Source organism: Panthera onca, chromosome X (assembly GCF_046562875.1).
Source record: "Panthera onca isolate mPanOnc1 chromosome X, mPanOnc1 haplotype 2, whole genome shotgun sequence".
Lineage (NCBI taxonomy): Eukaryota > Metazoa > Chordata > Mammalia > Carnivora > Felidae > Panthera > Panthera onca.
The window spans coordinates 97,085,923-97,110,768 of record NC_138357.1 but is presented as its reverse complement, the minus strand read 5'-3'; the positions used below and the strand labels follow the sequence as shown (position 1 = coordinate 97,110,768).

General features: G+C 38.0%; 1 protein-coding gene and 1 pseudogene across 3 annotated transcripts in view; both read left to right on the top strand.

Moving 5' to 3' along the window:
* PRRG1 (proline rich and Gla domain 1) overlaps positions 1 to 24,846 on the top strand; it is a 316,191-nt gene that overhangs the window by 265,630 nt on the left and 25,715 nt on the right. The gene's annotated exons all lie outside the window — the stretch shown is intronic.
* Positions 9,552 to 12,501, top strand: LOC145713561 (ferritin heavy chain pseudogene; annotated as a pseudogene).

Sequence of the window (24,846 nt, the reverse complement as noted above, 5' to 3'; positions counted from 1 at the left end):
GCAGTAAGAATACCCCTTGATCATGGTGAATGATTCTTTTAATGGATTATTGAATTCAGTTTACTAATATTTTATTGAAGATTTTTGTATCTATGTTTCACCAGGGATATTAGCCTGTAGTTTTCTTTTTGTTTAGTGGTTTGTGTATCTTCGTTTAGTGTCTTTGATGGCCTCATGGAATGAATTTGGAAGTGTTAGGTACTCTTCAATTTTTGGAATAGTTTGAGGAGAATAAGGATGAACTCTTTAAATGTTTGGTAAAATTCACCTATGAAGCCATCTGGTCCTGGACTTTTGTTTGTTGGTAGTTTTTTTTTTTTATTATAAAATTCAGTTTCGTCACTAGTAATCAGTCTGTTCAGATTTTCTCTTTCTTCCTGATTAAGTTTTGGAAGATTGTGTACTTCTAGATATTTATCCATTTCTTTCATGGTGTTCAATTTGTTGGCATATAATTTTTCACAGCAGTCTCTTATAATCCTTTGCATTTCTGTGGTGTCAACTTCTCTTTCATTTCTGATTTTGTTTATTTGTGTCCTCTTTTTTTTTTTTTGATGAGTCTGGCTGAAAGTTTATCAATTTTATTTTTTCAAAGAGCCAGCTCTTGGTTTCATTGATTTTTTTCTTATGTTGTTGTTGTTTTGTGTTTTTTGTGTTTTTTGTTTTTTTGTTTTTTGTTTTTTTTTTTAGTTTCTATGTCATTTACTTCCACTCTGATCTTTATTATTTCCTTTATTCTACTAACTTTGGGCTTCGTTGTTATTCTAGTTCCTTTAGGCATAAAGTTAGATTATTTATTTAAGATTTTTCTTGTTTCTTCAGGTAGGCCTATATCACTATTAACTTTCCTCTTAGAACTACTTTCACTGTGTCCCAAATATTTTGGACTGTTATGTTTTTATTTTCATTAGTCTCCATGCGTTTTTTGATTTGCTTTTTGATTTCTTCATTGGCCCATTGGTTGTTTAGTAGCATTTGGCTTAGCCTCCACATATTTGTGTTTTTCCACTTTTCTTCTTGTACTTGATTTCTGGTTTCATACTATTATGATCAAAACAGATGCTTGATATTATTGATATTATTTCAGTTTTGTTAAATTTATTGAAACTTGTTTTATGGCCTAAGCTATGACCTGTCCTGGAGAATTCTCCATTTGAACTTGAAAAGAGTGTATATTCTGCTGGTTTTAGATGGAATGTTCTGTATATATCCGTTAGGACCATCTGGTCTAATGTGTCATTCACAGTCACTATTTCCTTGTTAATTTTCTGACTGGATGATCTATCCATTGATGTAAGTGGGGTGTTAAAGTCCCCTAATATTACTGTTTTCCTGTCAATTTCTCCCTTTCTGTCTTAATATTTAGGTGCTTTCATGTATTCAGGTGCTTTAATGTTGGGTGCATACATATTTACAATTGTTATATCCTCTTGTTGGATTGATCCCTTTATCATTAGTAATGCCTTTTTTGTAATTAGTAATGCCATATGTTTTGTCTGATATAAGTATGGCTTTTTTTTTTTTTTTTTTTTTTGCTTCCACTTCTGTGGAAAATTTTTTTCCATCCCTTCACTTTCAGTCTGTATGTGTCTTTAGGTCTGAAGTGAGTCACTTATAGGCAGTATATTGATGGGTCTTTTTACTTTTTTTATCCACTCATTTACCCTATGGCTTTTTTTTAATGTTTATTTTTGAGAGAGAAAGTGTGTCTGGGGGAGGGGCAGAGGGAGAGAGAGAAAATCCCAGTAGGCTCCATGCTGTCAGTGCGGGGCTTGATCCCATGGACCATGCGATCATGACTTGAGTCGAAATCAAGAGTTGGACGCTTAACCTACTGAGCCACCCAGGCTCCCCTACCCTGTGTCTTTTGATTGGAGCATTTAGACTTTTATATTTAAAGTAATTATTGGTAGATATAAACTTATTGCCATTTGTTAATTTTTTTAGTTGTTTTTGTACTACTTCTCTATTCCTTCTTTTCTTGCTCTCTTTCTTTGTAATTGATGACTTAATTTAGTGTTATGCTTGGATTCCTTTCTCTTTATTTTTAGTGTATATATTATAGGTTTTGGGTTTGATGTTACCATGAGGTTCATATATCCTAAGTATATAGGAGTCTGTATTAATTTGATAATTGTTTAAATTTGAACACATTCTAAAAAATAACTTTATTTTTACTCCCATTTCATGCATATGTTGTCACATTTTATATATTTTTATTTTGTGAATTACCTTAACTATTTTTTAGATATAACTGATTTTACTATTTTTGTCTTTAACCTTCATACTAGCATTATAAGTGATCTACTGCCTTTACTGTATGTTTGCTTTTACTTGTGAAATTTTTTTCCTTTCATAATTATCTTCTAATTATGTCCTTTTCTGCTGAAAAAAGTCCTTTTAACCTTTCTTGTAAGGCCATTTTAGTGGTGTTGAACTCCTTTAACTTGTTTGTCTGGGAAACTCTTCCTCTCCACGGTTCTACATGGTAACCTTGCTGGGTAGAGTATTCTTGGTTGTGGGTTTTTTCCTTTTAGCACTTTGAACATATCATGCCACTCCTAGCCTGTAAAGTATCTGCTGAAAAATCAGCTGAAAAGCCATATGGGGTTTCCCTTATATATAACTGGTTGCTTTTTTCTTGGTGCTTTTAAGATTCCCTGCTCATCTTTAATCTTTGACATTCTAATTATTATATGTCTTGGTGTAGACCTCCTTGAGTTCATCTTATTTGGGGGTCTCTTTTATTCCTGGACTTGGATGTCCATTTTCTTCCCTAGGTTGGGAAAATTTTCAGCTCTTATTTCTTCACGTTATTTTCTGCTGCTTTCTCTCTTTCTTCTTCTGGGATCTCTCTCATGTAAATGTTAATATGCTGGATATTGTCCTAAAGAGCCCTTTACTCTATTCTTACTTTTTAGAATTCTGTTTTCATTTTGTTGTTCAGCAGTGTGCTTAACATTACACTATCTTCCAGATTGCTGTTCTGTTTTCTGCATCCTCTAATCTGTTGATTCCTTTTAGTGTATTTTACATTTTATTTACTGTATTCTTCAACTCTGATTCTTTTTTTTTTTTTTTAATATTTTCTATCTCTTTGTTGAAGTTGTCATTGAGTTCACCTACTCTTCTCTAGTCTGGTGAGCATCTTTATGACTATTACTTTGAACTTTTTATGAGGTAGATTGCTTACCTCTGTTTCATTTCATTCTTTTTCTGGGGTTTTGTCTCATTCTTTCATTTGGAGCATATTTCTGTCTCCTCACTTTGTTTGACTTTCTGTGTTTGTGTCTATGAATTAGGCAGAATATCTACGTCTCCTAAACTTGAAGAATGGCCTTGTGTAGGGACATCCCCTTTTTAGACTGTGTGTCCCTGGCAGCTTTGGCTCGTTGGCTGGAGTTTTCATGGGCATGGGCTGGCAGTCCCAAGGCACTCCAAGCTGTGACCACCCAGGTTGGACAGCTGGAACTGAAGTGGGCACAAGCTGGGGTGTCCTGGGGCTTTCTGGGCAGAGGGTACCCTGGAAACACAGTAGACTTGAAACCAGTATGGTCTAGGATATCATGGGGCACTCTGCATAGGGGGTGCCACAGTGAGTCCCCTGGAGATCAAGTGGGTGTAATGCTGGGGTGTCCTGGGATGTTTTGTATCTGTGTTGCCTTGGTGAGATGACTAGAGCTATAGTGGACACTGTCCAGGGCTGTCCTGGTGTGTGCATTGCTGGGGTCACCTTATTGGGAACGCTGGGGCTGGTGTGGGCTGGGGCGCCCAGACTCTACTCCCATCTGTACAGTCAAGGTGGAGAGGGAATGTAAACAGTGGGGCTCACTAGTCCCTTCAACCCAAAGGGTTCTAGGACTGGTTCCTTTATAGTCTAGTTGCTCTTTTAAAATTAGTGGTATTTTATTCTCTGGCATTCAGGCCCTTTTATAGATTATGAATCTTTAATCTAGTCTCAGTTATTCCTTTCAGGTTATGGTCCGAACTTAATTTGGAGGGTTTCAGACTGTATATTACCAAAGCGGTGGACATGCGAGCAGTTTGTTAACCTTGACCTGAAGTTACCTCATTTCCTCTCCTACTGCCAGTTAATCTTTTTCAAACCTGTCCTCATAGACTGAGTACTGGCAGGAATACTGGGCCCATTTTTGTCACTTGTACAGTCATCTCCACCATATAGTTAATGTAACTCTGCATATTACAAGCAACAATATCTAGTTAATGATGCCCTGTTTAACCTCCATATATGCTGTTTACCCATGGTTACACTAAAGACACATAGAATTTCAGAACTCCTCAGTATACCTCATCAGAATTAATTTGGCAGAAGATATTCTTCTAATGGATCTGGTGGACATCCAAGAGTTCCATGGCAATATTGCATCAGAATTTGAGGTCACATAAATGATGATTCAGGTGTCTAAAGAGACCCTGCTTTGTGTAGCCACCCTAGTTTGACAGTCTAAACTCCTATTCCTTAGAGATAGGGAGATATGATCTACCTTTCTGGGCACTTTTGGGCATAAAAACTCATACCTTTTCTCCCACTTATGTTTTTTTAAAATGTTTTAATGTTTACTTTTGAGAGAGAGAAGAGAAGAGACGAGAAGAGAAGAGAAGAGAAGAGAAGAGAGTGTGCAAGCAGGGGAGGGGCAGAGAGAGAGGGAGACACAGAATCTGAAGTAGGCTCTAGGCTCTGAGCTGTCAGCACAGAGCCTGATGCGGGGCTTGAACCCACGGACTGTGAGATCATGACCTGAGCCAAAGTTGGACACTTAACCAACTGGGCCACCCAGGTGCCCCATTCCCTCCCATTTAAAACTTCCTGTTAGGTTTGCTTTATGCCCACCTTTTTCTCCTTTGCTCCTTCAGCTCCTGCTAGACCTTGACCTTAAGATCATGAAGCAAAGAGAGGAGCATGATTTGCCCTTTAACGTTACCCTTCCTGTTTTTTTTCCTTTAGTATTTTGAGGGGAATGAGGTAGAAGGGGACAGAGGTCTCTAAGTTAGCTGGTATTGCTGTATCCTCTTTTTGTCTGTCACTAAATCTTTGGTGGGCCTAATTATAAGTTGGGTGGGAGGTGCATGGTGTTCTTCAGGGGGTCCTAAAAGAAACCTCTGTACAACACAGTTCCAGAAATAGGAGTTATGGTCCTGTGTTGGCCTCTACCAACCCCTTCCCCAGCTGGCTTCTATCCTAGTATGCATGCTTCATATCCTTGTTGGGGCCTTTTGCCTGGCAAACCGCCCTCTGGTGCAGAGTAGCTGCAACATGGCTCAGGTTTTCCACAGTATCCACTGAACCGGTGGAAAATTCCTACACCCTTGTTTTTTGTTTTTTGTTTTTTTAATTTTTTTTAATGTTTACTTTTTGAGAGAGAGAGAAAGAGAGAGATACAGAGTGTGAGTGGGGGAAGGGCATGGAGAAAGAGGGAGACACAGAATCTGAAGCAGGCTCCAGGCTCTGAGTTGTCAGCACAGAGCTCTAACTCACGGATCGTGAGATCACGACCTGAGCCAAAGTCGGATGCTTAACTGATTGAGCCACCAGGTGCCCCTTGAACACCCTTGTTTTCCACCTCGGGAAAGATCTATACCATCGCTGACTCTGTTGCTTTTCCTCAAATATACCCTGCCCTTCATATGGGCATAGAGTGCAGTATTGGGGGTACATCAGCTATTCCACAGCTTAAGCAGATGTCCACTCAGGGAATGAAATATTAGTGTTCTCTTCGTACATGTATCCTGTAACTGACTTTCTTGGAATAACTGAGCTCCCCTCAGTTGTTCAAAGTCTTAGAGTCTAAACAAGAACTATGAATCCATGAAATGTGACACACTAGCCTAGCATGTGTAGTAGTGATTCTAGTGGCCCTGTCAGCCACTGTGCTGCTGCTTTGGGATGCTTAACTACTTGGTAGACAGTACTGTCCTTGTTAGAAATGACTCACATTATCTAACAGTGAGCTGCAATCAGTCAGTGTAACTGATGAGAATAAAACTTTCACATTCAAATTGGGATGTGAGTAGAAACCTAGATCAGCAACTTTGCTTGGTATAAATGGTTATGCATCTCTTCATTTGAAAGATGATGTCACATGCCTCCCATAGCATGCTAGAAGGAGGTTAGCTATGAATTCAGAAGTGGGGTTTACCTGTTTCTCAAGCAATTATATTCCTTAGTCTAATACACTAAACCTCCCACTCCAAAAAGGGAAGGAAAAAAAGTTGGAAACCACCCATTTTAGGATGAGACCGAAATGTAAAATGACACAATATCCAACAGAAAATGACAATTTTTTCTTTATTAATGTTTTGTGTCTACATAATACTGTAGACTATTAAGGCCACAAATAAATTACCAAAAAGTTTAAACAGTTATGAGTATTTTAAAAGTGTCTACTTTGATAGATGTATTCAGACAAGTGAGTAAAAAAATATTACCATATTTCATTGATTCTCTGATCATTTATTCACATTTTCTCTGAAATTGAAGTTCAGCTTATCAGTGACATCATGGATTAGTTTAAAGCATGTTTTTTCCCCTTTTTAAAAGGTTTTTTGTTTATTTATTTATTTTGAGAGAGAGAGAGCACAAGCAGGGGATGGGCAGAGAGAAGGAGAAACAGAGTCTCAAGCAGGCTCCACACTGCTCGAACTCACCAACAGCCAGATCATGACCTGAGCTGAGATCAAGAATGGGATGCTTAACTGACTGAGCCACCCAGGTGCCCCTTTTTTCCTTTTTTTTTTTTAATGGTCATTCATTTTTGAGAGACAGAGCATGAGCAGGGGAGGGGCATAGAGAGAGGGAGACACAGAACAGGCTCCAGGCTCTGAGCTGTCAGCACGGAGCCTGATGTGGGGCTCGAACCCATGAACCATGAGATCATGACCTGAGCCAAAGTCGGACGCTTAACCGACTGAGGCACCCAGGCGCTCCTTCCTTTTTTCCTTTTTTAATACATAAAAAAATAATGTGCTTTTCGATTCATGGTATATTTAATAAAATACAGCAGCTAATCACCTCTCGTGCCCACTCCTCAGAAATTCCCATCTGGGTGTGGTCACTACTGTAAATCAGTTTCTGTTATAGTAGGTAGCTGCTGATTCCTTTAATATTTGGGGTTGTCCTTGGTTTCTTCCCACACGGGTGTTAGGGTATAGTCTCCCCAGGACAAGGCTGACAGTGGCCCTCATAGTTTGAATATCAGTAACTGTAGAAATAAAATTCCATTTAGCCACTTCCAAGATACGATCAAATCAGTGGCAAAGGAAATTGGTGTCATAGACTCTAAGTCTAAAGTTCCCTTTTGGACAACAAAAGAGCAGGACACAGGATTAAGGTGAGAGATGGCGTATGTCTGGGAAAAGACAGGAGCCCCGAATAAGGGTCTTTGCCCTATATTTATTAAGATCAGAAGGCTTACAAACGTGATTGGCGGCACAAAGAGACAAACTGTGAACATTAACCTGGGGATGTGAGGGAAGAGGGGCATTTGGAAGATATACAGTGTTTGGGGTTTGGGTCAATATAAAACAAAATCCTGGCGCCGGGCAGATGGTTGTTAATGGCAGACAGGAGGTGCCATGTCTAACTTAGCTAGCCTAGGGGATGAGACAGTCAGGTGGAATAACCTCGGGGTTAACAACGCACCTTTTCTTTTGTTAACCATCTCCGCTCTGGGCTGCTTCACCTGCAACGCAGCGGTCTATAGCTCAATTTATCTGTTTACCTAACTTGGCCCTTTCTTCCTGTGAAAGTAGCTTTTCTGGTACAGTACTAAATTGGGGGGCATTTTTGCCCTGCATGCCTAATTTTGTTTACCTCATATACCTTTGCATTGGGAGCCTGGGTACCATCAAGCTGAAACAGAGGATCTGCTCCTCCACTGTACATACAACAACCAACTGAGAAAAGAGGGCTCTGTCTTTTCTTGAATTGTATATTTTAGAGAGTAGCACTAATGCCATAACTTAGAACCGCATGATTATTTGAACATTAAGGTATCATCCCATTCCCAAAGCTAATATTTGCTACCAGTCACTGCTTATCATGAATAGACTAAAAGCTGATTTTTCTTTCCATTCCACTGTTGAAGAAAGATTCATGGAATAGACCAATTATATTTATAATCGATAGGGTCCATGAAAACCAAATAGGTTAAGCTCTTCATTTTTAAAATAGCCCCACAGAAGTCATTTTACTCCTTTTTCCATAGCGAGATACTGATTGGTGCAGCCGAAAATAGGACCCAGGTCTCCTAATTCAGTGTCTTCCCTCCCTTCCCATCCCCTCCTTCTGCATTGAACATAATTCTCTCCTAATTTAATTGATGGTTATGCCAGGGGTTCTCCGATGAAACAACTTAGTTTTTTCAAGTTCAGATATGAGTGAAATGGAAAAATTGGTAGGCTGGCACCTACTTTTAGCTAGATTTTTAATTTTATTGTTTTAAAATGCTTGGAAACAATACCATTTGGGACAGGCAAAGGTAATATTCTTTTCATCTTTGGACCAATATTGTGAATGCCAAAAAGACGAATGATGCATGCAACTTCTGATTGGAATTGGAACTTGTAGCTTTTGATTACTAATCTAGTACTTATAAGCACCATACCATGTAGCCGATATACCCGGAGCATAAGGCAGGATGTCTTGAAGAGAAGAAAACCTAATAAAACTTGCAATATAATAGGGCCAGTTAAGAATGAATATAGACGTAGTCTGAGGTTTCCTGTTATTATCTGAGAAGTGGCATCTTGAACTTCTAGACAATTCTGAACTTGTTTGGTTTGACGGTAAGATCATTTTCAAGGGAGCTGTCTTGAAGCTAAATAAACTGATGAGGTTTAATTATGATTCTAGAGTGATGTCTGAAGAGGTAGAGGAGATGATAAAGAATTAGTTCTATTTAAAGTTAATGAAACTTTTCAATTCTACAAGTATTCATTTTTATTACTTTGAAAGACATTACATTGTAAAGATTCAGGTGCATACTAATAACTAAAATGAGATAAACTAGCAAAAATAATAATTACCCATTAACCTAGAATTTATATTAGTTTTTCATTAAAACCGTTCTCTTCCACTTTGTTTTCTATTTTAAAATGTTAAAACTCAGGGCAAACTCTAGACAAAAGCAGAGATAAATAATTATCTACTAAGGATTTTAGTATCTCTTCAACTTAGCATAAAAAGATAATTTATTCCAATATACACCATTCTTTTTGCCTTCTCTGCCAGCTCTTGTATTACTCAACTCACTTCCGTTATCTTAGAAATCCTGTGCTCAATGGCAGTTTGATTATGATTTGCCCTACCACCAACATAATTGGAGAGAAAAGAAAGTAATTGCTTGAATTAATGTATTCTAAGTTACTAATGAATAGAAATGAGGCAGAAACTGTTGATTACTGATATAAAAACTATTTCACCTCCTTTCTTGCTAAGAGAACCCCAGTTTAGGGGAGTAATAACATATCTAGTTGCTAGAGATAAATCATAATTAGCCTAAGTCAGCCATAGCAATATTGTTCCCTTTTCGTAACTGGTAGTAATGTCTTCTCTCTCATTCTTGATATTGGTAATTTCTGTCTTCTCTCTTTTTTTACTGATCAGTCTGTCTAGAGATTTATCTTTTTTTTTTTTTTTTAATCTCAAAGAATCTCTGTTTGGCTTTATTTAGTTTTACATATTTTTGTTTTGTGTTTCACTGAATTTTTTGTTCCTTTATCATTTCCTGCCTTCTGATTGGTTTGTGTGTATATTGCTCTTCTTTCTCTAGTTCCTTAAGGTAGAACTTTAGATTTTCAATTTCAGATATTTGTTTTCCTTTTTTAATGTTATAGGGTTTGAATCATTTGAAATTTATTGAGACTTGGTTATGGCCCAGAATATGATTTTTCTTGGTAAATGATCCATGTGCACTTGAGAAGAAGGCGCTTCTAAAGAATATATTTTAAAGTTTCTTCTCTTCTGTTTCCAGCATTCTTTCTTTTCTTCCTCTTCCTCCTCCTAATTGTGACAAGTAATACCACACTGGTTGCCTGCAGAGAGGACAGCTGTGTGGTTTTGACCCATGGGAATGTATTACCTTTTCAGACAATTATTTAATTTTTAGTAAAGAATGATAATTGAATCATAGTGGTGGCTAAAAACACGCACAAAATCTACACACACAAACAAAAGGATTATGAGTAGCAGACCAGAAATTATGAGGAATTCTTGGAAGACAGGAAAAGCAGGTGCTATCAGATTAGTTAATTCAGATAACTCAAAACACCTGCAGTAGAAAACCAAGCATGTGCATAGAAACTTGAACAGTTACACTGCAGAAGGTCCCCAGGTCAACCATGTGATTAAAGAGCTACTATGAACAGCAGATGTTTTATCTGCCCTGCTCTGAAATGTCCCCAAACCCTACTTAAATTAGAAGTAAGCACTTGTAGTATTGGACCTTTAGGCTCCCCAAACTACACTCCAAAGACAGTGAATGAGGTTGAGACAAATGCAGACCTGCACAAAAGAAGGGATAAAACAGAAGCACACATCTACCTAGAAGGGACAAATAACTACTTTTCCATCATCAGAAATGCCATTTTTGTTTTGGCAAGAGGAAGGGTCCCTACCCTACCTACAAGCACCCTGCCATGTACCCCCAAAGAGGAGACTACTACTTTATATTGACATACTGTGCAATCCCGTTCCAAGGAAAAGCCTATTAGTGAAATGGACATCACAACTGTACATCAGATACATGCTGATTATGTAGGCTAATCAAATGTGCCCTTTATTCCTAAATATGAAAGGACAAAGTTTGGGAAATATTTGAGGAAGGTGAAAGAGAAGATCATAAACAGAGCAATTTCTGAGGTTAAAAAAAATACAGGAAACAGAGTTACCAAAAAAGCCAAATTCATACTCAGAATTTTGAGAATTTGAATAAGAATGTGAATTGAATAAAACTATGAATTTGAATAGGAATATGAATTTGAATAAGAAGGCTGAGAATATTTGAATAGGAACAGGCTGTAATAAAAGGGATCCATTCAAGATCCCTTTTTTATACCAATAAAATTAAGTAATTGTAAAACGGACACATTATTGCAAAATTAAAATCTTAAACCCCAGGGGGCGCCTGGGTGTCTCAGTCGGTTAAGCATCATGATCTCAGAGTTCTTGGGTTCAAGCCCTGCACTAAGCTGTGTGCTGACAGCCCAGAGCCTGGGGTCTGCTTCGGAATCTGTGTCTCCCTCTCTGCCCCTCCATCTTTCCCTTGCTTGCTCACTCACTCTGCTTCTCAAAAATAAATAAACATTAAAAAAAAAATTCTTAAACGGTGCTCAGCGCAGGGTCTCCCTGCCTCACTTAGGCGCCACCCGAACCTGGAACAGAGCATGCGCGGCCCCGCCCCACCCCTTATCCCCCTTCCCCCAAACCGGAAACTCGCCCCCGTTTCCTGTAACGGACCCCAGTTCCGGTTCTATCCCAGAGCTGTTGCTGCGTCCGAACCCAACGGACGCTGCCTAGAGGTCTCCATTGCCACTGAGTGCCTCTGGCTTCTCTCGCCATTCAAGCTGGGTAATCTTCGGGGCCGCCGCCGCCTTCGGCCTCGCCACTGCCTGTTCCGGGGTCCTCGCTTCAGAGTTGCCTTGACCTTGGGGCCAGCGCCGCCAACCATGGCCACCGCGCCGTTCTCTCAAGTGTGCCAGAACTACCACCCCGAATGCGAGGCCGCCATCAACAGCCAGATCAACCTGGAGCTCTACGCCTCCTACGTGTACCTGTCGATGGCCGCCTATTTCGACCGCGCCGACGTGGCCCTGGAGAATTTCTCCAAGTTCTTCCTGCGCCAGTCCCACGAGGAGAAGGAGCGTGTCGAGAAGCTGATGCAGCTGCAGAACCAGCGTGGGGGCCGCATCCGCCTCCATGACATCATGAAGCCTGACCGCGACAACTGGGAGAGCGGCCTGAAAGCCATGGAGTGCGCCTTTCACCTGGAGAAGAGCGTGAACCAGAGCCTGCTCGACCTGCACCAGCTGGCCACCGACAAGAACGACGCCCATCTGTGCAGCTTCCTGGAGACCAACTACCTGCACGAGCAAGTCAAGGTCATCAAAGAGCTGGGGGGCTACATCACCAGCCTGTGCAAGATGGGGGCCCCGGAAGATGGCTTGGCAGAGTACCTCTTTGACAAGCTCACCCTGGGCAACAGCGACAAGAACTGAGTTGGGACTGCCTTCCCATAGCCACAGGGTGCATGGTAACTTCCCCTGGTCACCATGCCGAGCATGCATTTTGCAGTATTGCACTTGCAAAACGTTCCAGTTTTCTTTCTTCCAGTTTTGCCATAAAGTTACTTGGTTGCAATAAAGTTATTTTGTTCCTAAATAAATAAAGGTCTCTGGTTGATGTGTATGCACATCTTTCACCTTTTAAGTTTTATAGTAGGTATCCAGGAGTCTCTCCACCCACCCAACCCTATCCATATGCAGCTGAGGATCTCCAGAAATGGAGGGAGAAGGTATTCCATGGGACCCTGGAAAACACAAAATTAATCTTCCTCTCATAAGCAGTGTGGGTGGTGGTGGTTTAGAGCCCTGAAGAATGTGGGAACCTATGCATAGTAAAAGTATAAAAACATTGCCTGAAAGTTATGACTGAGGTTGATCTGGGGAAAGAGTGAAGGAAATGGGATTGGGCAGGGATTAAAATAAAGGAGGTCTTCTACTTTACCCTAAAAACTTTTACTTTATCAAAATAAGTAAATACTAATATTTTTTGATTCTAGATAGCAAGAAAGGGACCCCAGAAGCCATTATGGCAGAGAACCTCTTTAACAAGCTCACTGTGGGCAATAGTGATAAGAGAAACTTAATCTTAGGCTGGCTTCCTACTGGATATGAGAGTGATTTGCCTTTGGTCCCCTGTGCAGGACATGCATATTGTCATTAGAAAACTTTCACTTCCCCTTATGAATAGTGTGGTTATGTGGTTTGGGGTAAGATGGGTGGTTTGGGGCACTGGTTGCTGTAGATGGATGTATATGGTAAACGTATAGAAAAAACATGGTCTAGAATTTATAATAGTGGTTGCTTCTGGGAAAGAATTGAAAAATGGGATTGGACAGGGATTAAAATAAATGGAGCCTTCAACTTCATCTGAAGTTTTTAGCTGATTAAGTCATACAAATGTTAATGTTTATTGTTTGTAAGTAACAACCTGGGGACCCTGGAAACTGGCAGAGTGGAGTAACTGATTGGCAGGTTCACCCTTGTTGTCAGTGACTATGGGAACTGTGTTTTAGGTTTGCTTCTCTGGAGACACAGGTGCAACTTCAAATGGCCACCAGTACCAGGCATGCATGCTGCCATCAGAAAACCTCTAGTTTTGGGGGTTTATATACACTTTGTAATAAACCCTGTTCAGTATAAGGGTTGAAAATTTAACAAAGATGCTGAACATCAAAATATTTGAGAATGACTGTGAGGTAAATTGAATCTTCTAGAAAGAAATAATTCATAATAATAATAATTCATAGTCATAGAAGAACCTTCTATAATAACAAGCACTCAGTAGAAATTCCAGAAGGAGAAAACAAGAGTTTGTGTAGAGTGGTAGACAATAATCAGGAAATAATTTTTCAAAATACTATAATCTCGGGGTGCCTGGGTGGCTTGGTCAGTTAAGTGTCCAACTCTTGATTTTGACTCAGGTCATGATTTCATGGCTTGTGAGATCTAGCCCCACATCAGGCTCTGTACTGACAGCATGGGGCCTGCTTAGGATTCTCTCTCTCCCTCTCTTTCTCTGCCCTTCTGCTCACGTACATGCGTGTACTCTGTCTCTCAGAATAAATGTTAAAAAAATACTATAATCCAAATACTATTACCATGTATATTTCCTCCTTTAATCTACTAGTGTTCTGAATTACATTAACAGATTTTCCTGTGTGGAATTATTTTTTATTCCTGGAATGAAACTTACTTGATCACTGTTGATTTGTTTTACTATAATTTTTTGAGATATGATTGAAATGTATGTGGCATTGTGTAATTTTAAGGTGTACCGTGATACACTGATATATTGGGAAATGATTGCCACCAAAGCCTTAGCAAAAACCTCTATCAATTCATGTAATTACCATTTCTTTTCGGTGGTGAGATTTCTTAAGATTTATTCCCTTAGCAATACTTAAGGATATTATATTGTTAACTATAATGACCCTTCTGTACATTAGATCTCCAAAGTTTGTACTATTTGATCAACATCTCCCCATTTTCTCCAATCCTTCAGCTTGTGGTAATCAACATTCTAATCTGTGTTTCTGAGTTTGGCTTTTTTGGTTCCATATATAATTGATAGACTACAGTATTTGTGTTTTTCTTATTTCACATAACATAGTGTCCTCAAGTTTCATCTAAGTTGTTGTAAATGGCAGCTTTTCCTTCTTTCTCATAGAGAAAGGCATGAATACCCAGAAAAGAAATGGCTGGATCATATGGTAGTTCTGTTTTTAATCTATTGAGGAATGTCGATACTGTTTTCTTTACTGGCTATATCAATTTGCACTCCCACCAACGGCGCACAAGGGCTTCCTTTTCTCCACATCCTTGCCAACACTTGGTATTTCTTGTCTTTTTAATGATAGCCATTCTAACACATGTGAGGTATATTGCATTGTGGCTTTGATTTTTATTTCCCTGATGACATGTGATGTTGAGCACCTTTTCTCTGCCCATTTTTTAATTGGGTTGTTTGTTTTTTTACTGTTGGGTTGTATAAGTTCTTTATATATTATGGAAATTAGCCCCTTATCAGACATATGATTTGCAGGTATTGTCTTCTATTCCATAGTTTCTTTTTGTTTGTTTTACTGTTTGTGTCTTTTGCTGTGCAGGTTTTTTTTTTAATTTTTTAATGTTTTATGTTTGAGAGAGACAGAGACAGAGTCAAGCAGGGAGGTACAGAGAGAGGAGACACAGAATCTGAAGCAGGCTCCAGGCTCCGTGCTGTCAGCACAGAGCCCAATGTAGGGCTCAGACTCACAAAACATGAGATCATGACCTGAGCCAAAGTCACCACTTAACTGACGAGCCACCCAGGTGCCCCAGTAGTTTTTAAAATTAGTATAGTCCCACTTACTTATTTTTGCTGACATCACTCTTGCTAGTATTTTTATTTAGGATTTTGTATCTCTCTACCTTAATAAGTAGTTTTCTTTCAGGTGTGTAAGTACCATCTTTGTCCTGTTTAGGTATTAAGATTACTCTGGCCTTGTAAAATAAATTGAGAAAAATTTTTTTCATTTTTATATGCTTGTGCTTTTGGTATAATATCCAGAAAATCATCTCCAGGACCAATATGAAAGAACTTTTTTCCTATGTTCTCTCCTTGGAGTTTTTTGGCTTCCGTCTTAGTTTAAGTCTTTAATCCTTTTCAAGTTAATTTTTGTGCATGGTGTAAGACAGGGGTCCAATTTCATTCTTCCGCATGTGGTTATCCAGTTTTCCCACCACAGTTTATCAAAGACACTGTCATTTCCCCATTGAGTATTCTTGGCACCCTTGTCAAATATTAGTTGACCCTTTATGCATGGGCTTATTTCTGACTTTTTGATTATGTTCCATTGGACTGCATGTCTTTTTTTTAATGCTGGCATCATGCTGTTTCGAATTATATAGTTTTATATTGTTTGAATTCAGGAAGTATGATGCCTCCAGCTAAGTTCTTTCTTGAGATTGCTTTGACTAGTCGGGGTATTTTGTGACTCCATAGGAATTTTAGGATTGTTTTTCTATTTCTGTAAAACATGTCATTGGAATTTTGATAGGTGTTGCAGTGAATCTATAGATGGCTTTGAGTAGTATGGACATTTTAACCATATCAGTTCTTCTGATCAATGAACACAGGATATCTTTCCATTTATCTGTGTCTTCAGTTTTTTTCCATGCAATTCTTAAAGTTTTCAGTGTACAGATCTTTCACCTGCTTGGTAAATTTATTCCTATGTATTTTATTGTTTTTGATGCTAATGTAAATGGGATAGTTTTCTTTATTTCTTTTTCTTGTTGTTAGTATATATAAATGCAACTGTTTGTGTTTATTTTATTTTATTTTATTTTATTTTATTTTATTTTATTTTATTTTATTTTTTAATGTTTATTTATTTTTGAGAAAGAGAGCCTGAGCAAGGAAGGGACAGAGGGAAGAGGGAGACATAATCCAGATCAGGCTCCAGGCTCCGAGCTGTCAGCACAGAGCACGACATAGGGCTCAAACTCATGAACCACGAAATCATGACCTGAGCCAAAGCTGGACGCTTAACCAACTGGGCCACCCAGGCACCCCTGTTTTGTTTTTATATCCTGCAACTTTTTTGGATTCATTGGTTATCTCTAATAGGTTTTGGTGGAGTATTTAAGACTTTCTAGATATAAAAGCATATCACCTGCAAAGATAATTTGACTTTTTTCCTTTCCAATGTGGATGCCTTTTATTTCTTTTTCTTGTCTAAATGCTCTGGCTAGGACTTCCAGTATTATGAATATGAGTGGTGAGAGTCAGCACCTTTGTCTCATTCCTAATCTTAGTAGAAAAGCTTTCAACCTTTCACCATTGTGGATGTTGTCATAGCTTGCCCTTTGTGACCTTTATTATGTTGATGTATCTTTTCTATACTCAATCTGTTGAGAATTCTTAATCATAAATGTTAAATTTTGCCAGATGCTCGGGCACCTGAGTGGCTCAGTCAGTTAAGCATCGTACTTTGGCTTGGGTCATGATCTTGTCTAAATCATTGTTTTCCAAGGACTCCTGAACTGATGGACTCCTGAACCAAGATGGACGGGAGCCAGTTGACAGGCCACTATAGGGTTCATACCTGGGAACAAAGTCTATATGCCCTTTACCCAATGCACAAGTGGTTTAGACTCTTCCTGAGTCACTTGGCATATGGAGCTGGATCATCCTACAGCTCCCACAAAGCCACTTTTGTCTGTGGGATGGATGCTAAATGATTCTTGGGGTAGGGGGTGCAAAAACAACAGATGTCTTATTACACCATGCTGCTGACATCACTCTTGCTAATACTTCTATTTAGGATTTTGTATCTCTCTACCTTAACATGTAGTTTTCTTTCAGGTGTGTAAGTACCATCTTTGTCCTGTTTTGGTATTAGGATTACTCTGGCCTTGTAAAATAAATTGAGAAAAAATTTTCATTTTTATATGCTCTGGAATAGTTTTCATATTATAGGTGTGGTTTTTTTTTTTTTTTTTTGTTCTAAGAAGATTTAGTAGAATTCACATTAAAATTATTTGAGTCTCGGGGCGCCTGGGTGGCTCAGTCTGTTAAGTGTCTGACTTCAGCTCAGCTCATGATCTCTTGGTTCGTGAGTTTTCTGCTGTCAGTGCAGAACCCACTTCAAATCCTCTGTCTCCCTCTCTCTCTGACCCTCCCCCCATCTCTTTCTCTCACAAAAATAAACATTGAAAAAATTATCTGAGTCTCTTCTCTTTTTAAAGATAGATGATTTTATTTCTGTAAAAAATGACATTGGGATTTTTAGGGATAACATTGAGTCTGTAGGTTGTTTTGGGTACCACAGGTGTTTTGACAGTATTAAGTCTTCTATTCCACAAACAAGCTATATCTTTACATTTACTTGTTTCTTTAATTTCTTTCAGCAAAGTTTTGTGTCACATTCATTGATTATCATATGTTCAACTATCCTCATGCCCCAAGGATAAATCCCACTTGGTCATGATGTATGATCATTTTAATGTGCTGTTGAATTCAGTTTGTTGATATTTGTTGCATTTATATTCATTAGAAATATTGGCATATAGTTTTATTGTAGTGTCTTTTTCTGGCTTTGGAATCAGAGTAATACTGGCCTCATAAAATGGGTCTGGAAGTGTCCCTGCTTCTTCATTTTCTTGGAAGAGTTTGAGAAAGATTGGTATTAATTCCTCTTAAATTCATTTAGAACCACAAAAGACCCAAATAACCAAACAGTCTTGAGAAAAAACAAAGCTGGAGGCCTCACACTTCCTGAATTCAAAACATATTACAGACTTACAGTAATAAAAACTATATGGTACTGGCATAAAGACGGACATATAGACCAATAGAACTAAACAGAAAGCCCAGAAATAAACCCACATATATATGGTCAAATAGTCTTCAACAAGGATGCCAAAAATCCATAATGGGGAAGGTATAGTATACTCAATAAGTACTGTTGGGAAAATTGGATATGCACATGCATAAGAATGAAAATTGAAACCTATATTACACCAGACACAAAAATCAACTCAAAATGGATTAAAGACTTTGACATAAGAGGAAGGGTAGGCAGCGGGCAAAGGGAATCACATTAGAGCTACTGATAAAATTATAGCTAAAATTGATAAATCATCATGCACTTTGCCATTGAGACTCTCAAGCTTTCTTACACATTAGAATTAGCACCAGACTACATCCTAGGCCAATTATATCAGTCTCAGGGGGCAGGAGCTAGGCATTCCAGGCACTCAAACCAATGTGAGCACCTTGCTCCTCAAAGTGTACTCTATGGCAAGCAGCAGCAACCTCACCTGAGAGCCTGCTAAAATTCAAAATCCCAAGCCCCATCCCAGACCTACAGTATCAGAATCTACATTTTAATAAGATCCCAGGTGATGAATATGTACCCTGACATTTGTGAAGCACTGATTTATCATCCTAGATTTCAACCATGGCTATATACACTGGGATAAACTGGAATGCTGGAAAATAATACTCATACTCAGACTTAAACAACTTATCCCATTATATCTTTATGAATATACTGGAACAAACACACTAAAAACTTAGTGTAACTTCAACAATTATTCAATTGGCAAATATTTAAAAAGATTTGAAAACCCTATCTAATTTCCACTGATGTTGGATATGTGCATACACACTCAAAAATTTTTTTTTAATTCCACTATACTTAACATACAATGTTATGTTATTTTCACGTGTTCAATATAGTGATTCAACATGTTTATACATTACTAAGTGCTCATGATAAGATTATAATTTATTTTTATGATAAGTGTACTTTTAATCCCCTTCATCTATTTTACCCATACTCCCACCCTCCCCCCTACCACTGGTAACCAACCATGTGTTCTCTATAGTTAAGAGTCTGGTTTTTTGTTTGTCTCCTTTTTCTTTGTTAATTTGTTTCTTAAATTCCACATATGAGTGAAGTCATGTGGTATTTGTCTTTCTCTAACTTCTTTCACTTAGCATTACACCCTTTAGTTCCACTGACGTTGCAAATGGCAAGATTTCATTCTTTTTTATGGCTGAGTAATATTCTTTTATAGATGTACTATATCTTCTTTATCCACGGACACTTCGGTTTTTAACCTATCTTGATTATTGTAAATAATGCTGCAATAAACATAGGGGTGCATTTATCTCTTTGAATTAGTGGTTTTTTTTGGGGGGGGGGTAAATACTCAATTATGGAATTACTGGATCACATGGTAATTGTCTTTTTAATTTTTGAAGAGCCTCCATACTGTTTTCTGCAGTAACTGCAGTAGTTTGCATTCCCAACAGTGCACAAGGGTTCCTGTTTCTCCACATCTTGCCAACACTTAGTGTTTCTTGTGTTTTTAATTTTAGCCATTCCAACAGGTGTGAGGTGATATCTCATTGTAGTTTTGATTTGCATTTCCATGATAGTTAGTGATATTGAACATCTTTTCATGTGTCTTTTTGCCATCTGGATGTCTTTGGGAAAAGTCTGTTCGCGTCTTCTGCCCATTTTTAATTGGATTATTTGTTTTTCTTGTGTTGTATAAGTTCTTTATACATTTTGGATACTCGTTATCAGATATGTCATTTGCGAATATCTTCTCCCATTCAGTAGGTTATCTATTAGTTTTGTTGGCTGTTTTCCTTTGCTGTGCAAAAGGTTTTATTTTGATGTACTCCCAATAGTTTACTTTTGTTTTTATTTCCCTTGACTCAGGAGACATATCTAGAAAGATGTTGTTACAGCTGATGTCAGAGAAATAACAGCCTGTGCCCTCTTCTAGGATTTTTATGTTTTCAGGTTTCACATTTAGGTCCTTAATCCATTTTGAGTTCATTTTTGTGCATGGTGGAAGAAAGTGGTCAGTTTTCCCAGAACCATTTGTTGAAGAGACTGTCTTTTTTCCATTCCGTATTCTTGCCTCCTTTGTTGAAGATAAATTGACCATAACATTGTGGGTTTATTTCTGGGCTTTATATTCTGTTCCATTGATCTGTGTGTCTGTTTTTGTGCCATTACCATACAGTTGTGATTACTATAGCTATGTGATATAACTTTAAATTTGTAATTGTGATGCCTCCAGCTTTGTTCTTCATTTTGAAGATTGATTTGGCTATTTAGGGTGTTTTGTGGTTCCATACAAATTTTAGTATTCTTTGTTCTAGTTCTGTGAAAAATGTTGCTGGCATTTTGATAGGGGTTACACTAAATCTGTACATTGCTTTGGGTAGTATAGACATTTTAACAATATTTGTTCTTCCAACCCATGAGCATGGAATGGCTTTCCATTTATTTGTGTCATCTTCAGTTTCTTTCATCAGTATTTTATATTTTTCAGAGTACAAGTCGTTCACTTCCTTGGTTAAGTTTATTCCTAGGTATTTTTTAATTATTTTTGGTGCAGTTGTAAATGGGATTGTTTTCTTAATCTCTCATTCTGCTTTTTCATTATTAGCATATAGAAATGCAATGGATTTCTGTACATTGATTTTGTATCCTGCCACCTTACTGAATTTGTTTGTTCTACTGGTTTCTTTGTGGAGTGTTTAGGGTTTTCTATATAGTGTCATTTCATTTGCAGATAGTGAAAGTATTACTTCTTCCTTGCTGGTTTGGATGCATTTTATTTCCTTTTGTTGTCTTCTTGCTATGGCTAGGACTTCCAGTACAGTGTTGAATAAAAGTGGTGAGAGTAGGCATCCTTGTCTTGTTCCTGATTTAAGGGGAAAAGCTCTCAGTTTTTCACCAGAGTATGAAGTTAGCTGTTGGTTTTTTATAGATTGTCTTTATTATGTTGAGGTATTGTCCCTCTAAACCTACTTTGATGAAGGTTTCTATCATGAATGAATATTGTATTTTTGTCAAATGCTTTATCTGAATTTATGGAAATGATCATATACTTTTCATCCTTTTCTCTTATTGATGTGATAGATCACTTTGATTGATTTGTGAATATTTAACCACCCTTGCAACCCAGGAATAATAAATCCCATTTTATCATGTTGAATGATTTTTTAATACATTGTTAGATTCACTTTGCTAATATTTTGTTGAGGAATTTTGCATCTAGGTTCTTCAGAGATGTTGGCCTATAGTTCTCTTTTTTTGTGGTGTCTTTATCTGGTTTGGGTATCAGGGTAATTCTGGCCTCATACAATGAATTTGAAACTTTTTCTTCCTCTTCTCTTTTTGGGAATAATTTGAGAAGAATAAGTATTAACTCTTCCTTAAATGTTTGGTAGCATTCACTTGTGAAGCCATCTGGGTCTGTACTTTTGTTTGTTCAGAGTGCTTTGATTACTGATTGAATTTCCTTGGTGGCAATTGGTCTGTTCAAATTTTCTCTTTCTTCCTGATTCACTTTTGGTAGGTTATAGGTTTCTGGGAATTTATCCATTTCTTCTAGTTTGTCCAATTTGGTGGAAGATAATTTTTCATAATACTCTCTAGCAATCCTTTGCATTTCTCTGGTGTTTCTTGAGTCCTCTTTCTCTTTTCCTTGTTGAGTCTGGCTACGGGTTTGTCAATTTTATTGATTTTATTTTCAAATACCCAACTCCTGGTTTCATTGATCTGTTCTATTGTGTCTTTTTGGTTTTTATATCATTTTTTAAATTTCAAGTTTTTATTTAAATTCTAGTTAATACATAGAATTTAGTGATTCATTACTTACACATAACACCCAGTGCTCATCATCACAAGTGCCCTCCTTAATACCCATCACCCATTTTGTTCATCCCCCCATCAGCCTTCAGTTTATTCTCTATAGTCAAGTCTCTTCTGGTTTGCCTCTCTCTTTTTTTCCCCTTCCCCTGTGTTCATCTCCTTTGTTTATTAAATTCCATGAGTGAAATCATGTTATTTGTCTGTGACTGACTTATTTCGCTTAGCATGATACATTGTAGCTCTATCCATGTTGTTGCAAATGGCAAGATTTCATTCTTTTTGATGGCTGAGTAATATTCCATTGAGCATGCAACACACACACACAACACACCACCTCTTCTTTATCCATTCATCAGTCGATGGACATTTGGCCTCTTTCCATAATTTGGCTGTTGTTGATAATGCTGCAGTAGACATCACTGTGCACATGCCCGCTCGAATCAGTATTTCTGTATCATTTGGGTAAATACCTAGTAGTACAGTTGCTGGACTGGAGTGGTGCAGTTTCTAGATTGGATTGCTAGTAGTACAGTTGCTGGATTGTTCTTTTTTTTAACTTTTTGAGGAACATCCATGCTGTTTTCCAGCGTGGCTGCATCAGTTTCCATTCTCACGAACAGCATAAGAGTGTTGGTTCCCTTTTTTCACATCCTTGCCAACATCTGTTTTTTCTTGTGTTGTTAATTTTAGCCATTCCAACAGGTGTGAGGTGGTATCTCATTGTGGTTTTGATTTGTATTTCCCCAATGATGAGTGATGTTGAGCATCTTTTCATGTGTTGGTTGGCCATATGGATGTCTTCTTTGGAGAAGTGTCTATTCATGTCTTTTGCCCATTTCTATACTGGATTGTTTGGTTTTTGGGTGTTAAGTTTGATAAGTTCTTTATAGATTTTGGATACTAACCCTTAATGTAATATGTCATTTGCAAATATCCTCCCATTCTGTCAGTTGCCTTTTAGTTTTGCTGATTGTTTCCTTCGCTGTGCAGAAGCTTTTTATTTTGATGAGGTCCCAACAGTTCATGTTTGCTTTTGTTTCCCTTGCCTCCAGAGACATGTTGAGTAAGAAGTTGCTGTGACCAAGGTCAAAGAGGTTTTTGCCTGCTTTCTCCTCGAGGATTTTGATGGCTTCCTATCTTACATTTAGGTCTTTCAGCCATTTTGAGTTTACTTTTGTGTATAGTGTAAGAATGTGGTCCAGGTTCATTTTTCTGCATGTCGCTGTCCAGTTTTCCAGCACCACTTGATGAAGAGACTGTCTTTATTCCACTGGATATTCTTTCCTGCTTTGTCAAAGATTAGTTGGCCATATATGCTCTCATATTTTATTCTGTTTTTTATTTGTTTCTATATCATTTATGCTCTCATCTTTGTTATTTCCCTTCTTCTGCTGGATTTAGGCTTTATTTGCTATTCCTTTTCTAGCTCATTTAGGTATAAGGTTAGGTTGTATATTTGAGACTTTTCTTGCTTCTTGAGGTAGGCCTGTGACCTCTTATGACTGCCTTTGCTGCATCCCAGAAGTTTTGATCATGTTTTCATTTTCATTTGCTTTCATGTATTTGTTTTCTAAATTTTCTGGTTGGCTTATTCATTCTTTAGTGGGATGTTGTTTAGCCTCCATGTATTTGTAGTCTTACCAGATTTTTTCTTGTAGTTGACTTTAAGTTTCATAGCTTTGTGGTCTAAAAATATGCATAGTATGATTTCAGTCTTTTTATACTTGTTGAGGCCTGGTTTGTGACCCAATATGTGATCTATCCTGGAGAATGTTCCCGGTCAAAAAGACTATTCAGCTTTAGGATGAAATGTTCTGAATACATCTTTTACGTCCATCTGCTCCAGGCTGTTCTTCAGAGCCGTTGTTTCCTTGTTGATTTTCTGCTTAGATGTTCTATCCATTGTTGTAAGTGGGGTGTTAGAATCCCCTAGTATTATTATTATCAATGAGTTTCTTTGTTATCAATTGATTTATATATTGGGTCCTTCCGAATTGGGGGCATACATATTTACAGTTGTTAGATCTTATTGGATAGACCCTTTTATTATGATATAGTGCTCTTCTTCATCACTTATTAAGTCTTTGGTTTAAAGTCTAGTTTGTCTGATATAAGTGTGGCTTCTCTATCCTTTTTTAGGAGTCCATTAGCATGATAGATGGTTCTCCATCCCCTCACTTTCAATCTAGAGGTGTCTTGAGGTCTCCTATGTATCTCTTGTAGGTAGCATGTAGATGGGTCTTGTTTTCTCACCCATTCTGATACCCTTGTATATTTTGACTGGAGCATTAAGTTCATTTACATTCAGAGTAATTATTGATAGATAACAAATTAGTGCCATTGTGTTACTTGCAAAGTTGTTGTTTCTGGAGGTTTTTTCTTTTCCTTTCTAGTCTTTGTTGCTTTTTGTCTTTGCCACTTAAAGGGTCCCCTTTAATATGTTTGCATGGCTGGTTTAGTGGTCACAAACTCCTTTAGGTTTTGTCTGGGATGTTATTTATCTCTCCTGTTCTAAGTGATAGCCTTGCTGGATAAAGTATTCTTGGCTGCATATTTTTCCCGTTTAGCACATTGAATATATCATGCCAGTCCCTTCTGGCCTGCCAGATTTCTGTGGAGAGATCTACTGCTAACCTGAGTTGTCTTACCTTGTAGGTTAGGGATTTCTTCTCCCTTGCTGCTTTCAGGATTCTTTCCTTACTTCTATATTTTTCAGAGTATACTACAGTATGTATTGGTTTTGGCCGGCTTTTGTTGAATTTGATGGGAGTTCTCTGTTTCCTGGATTTGGGTGACTGTTACCTTCTCCAGATTAGGGAAGTTTTCAGCTTTAATTTGTTCAAATAAACCTTCTCCCCCCTTTTCTCTCTCTCTT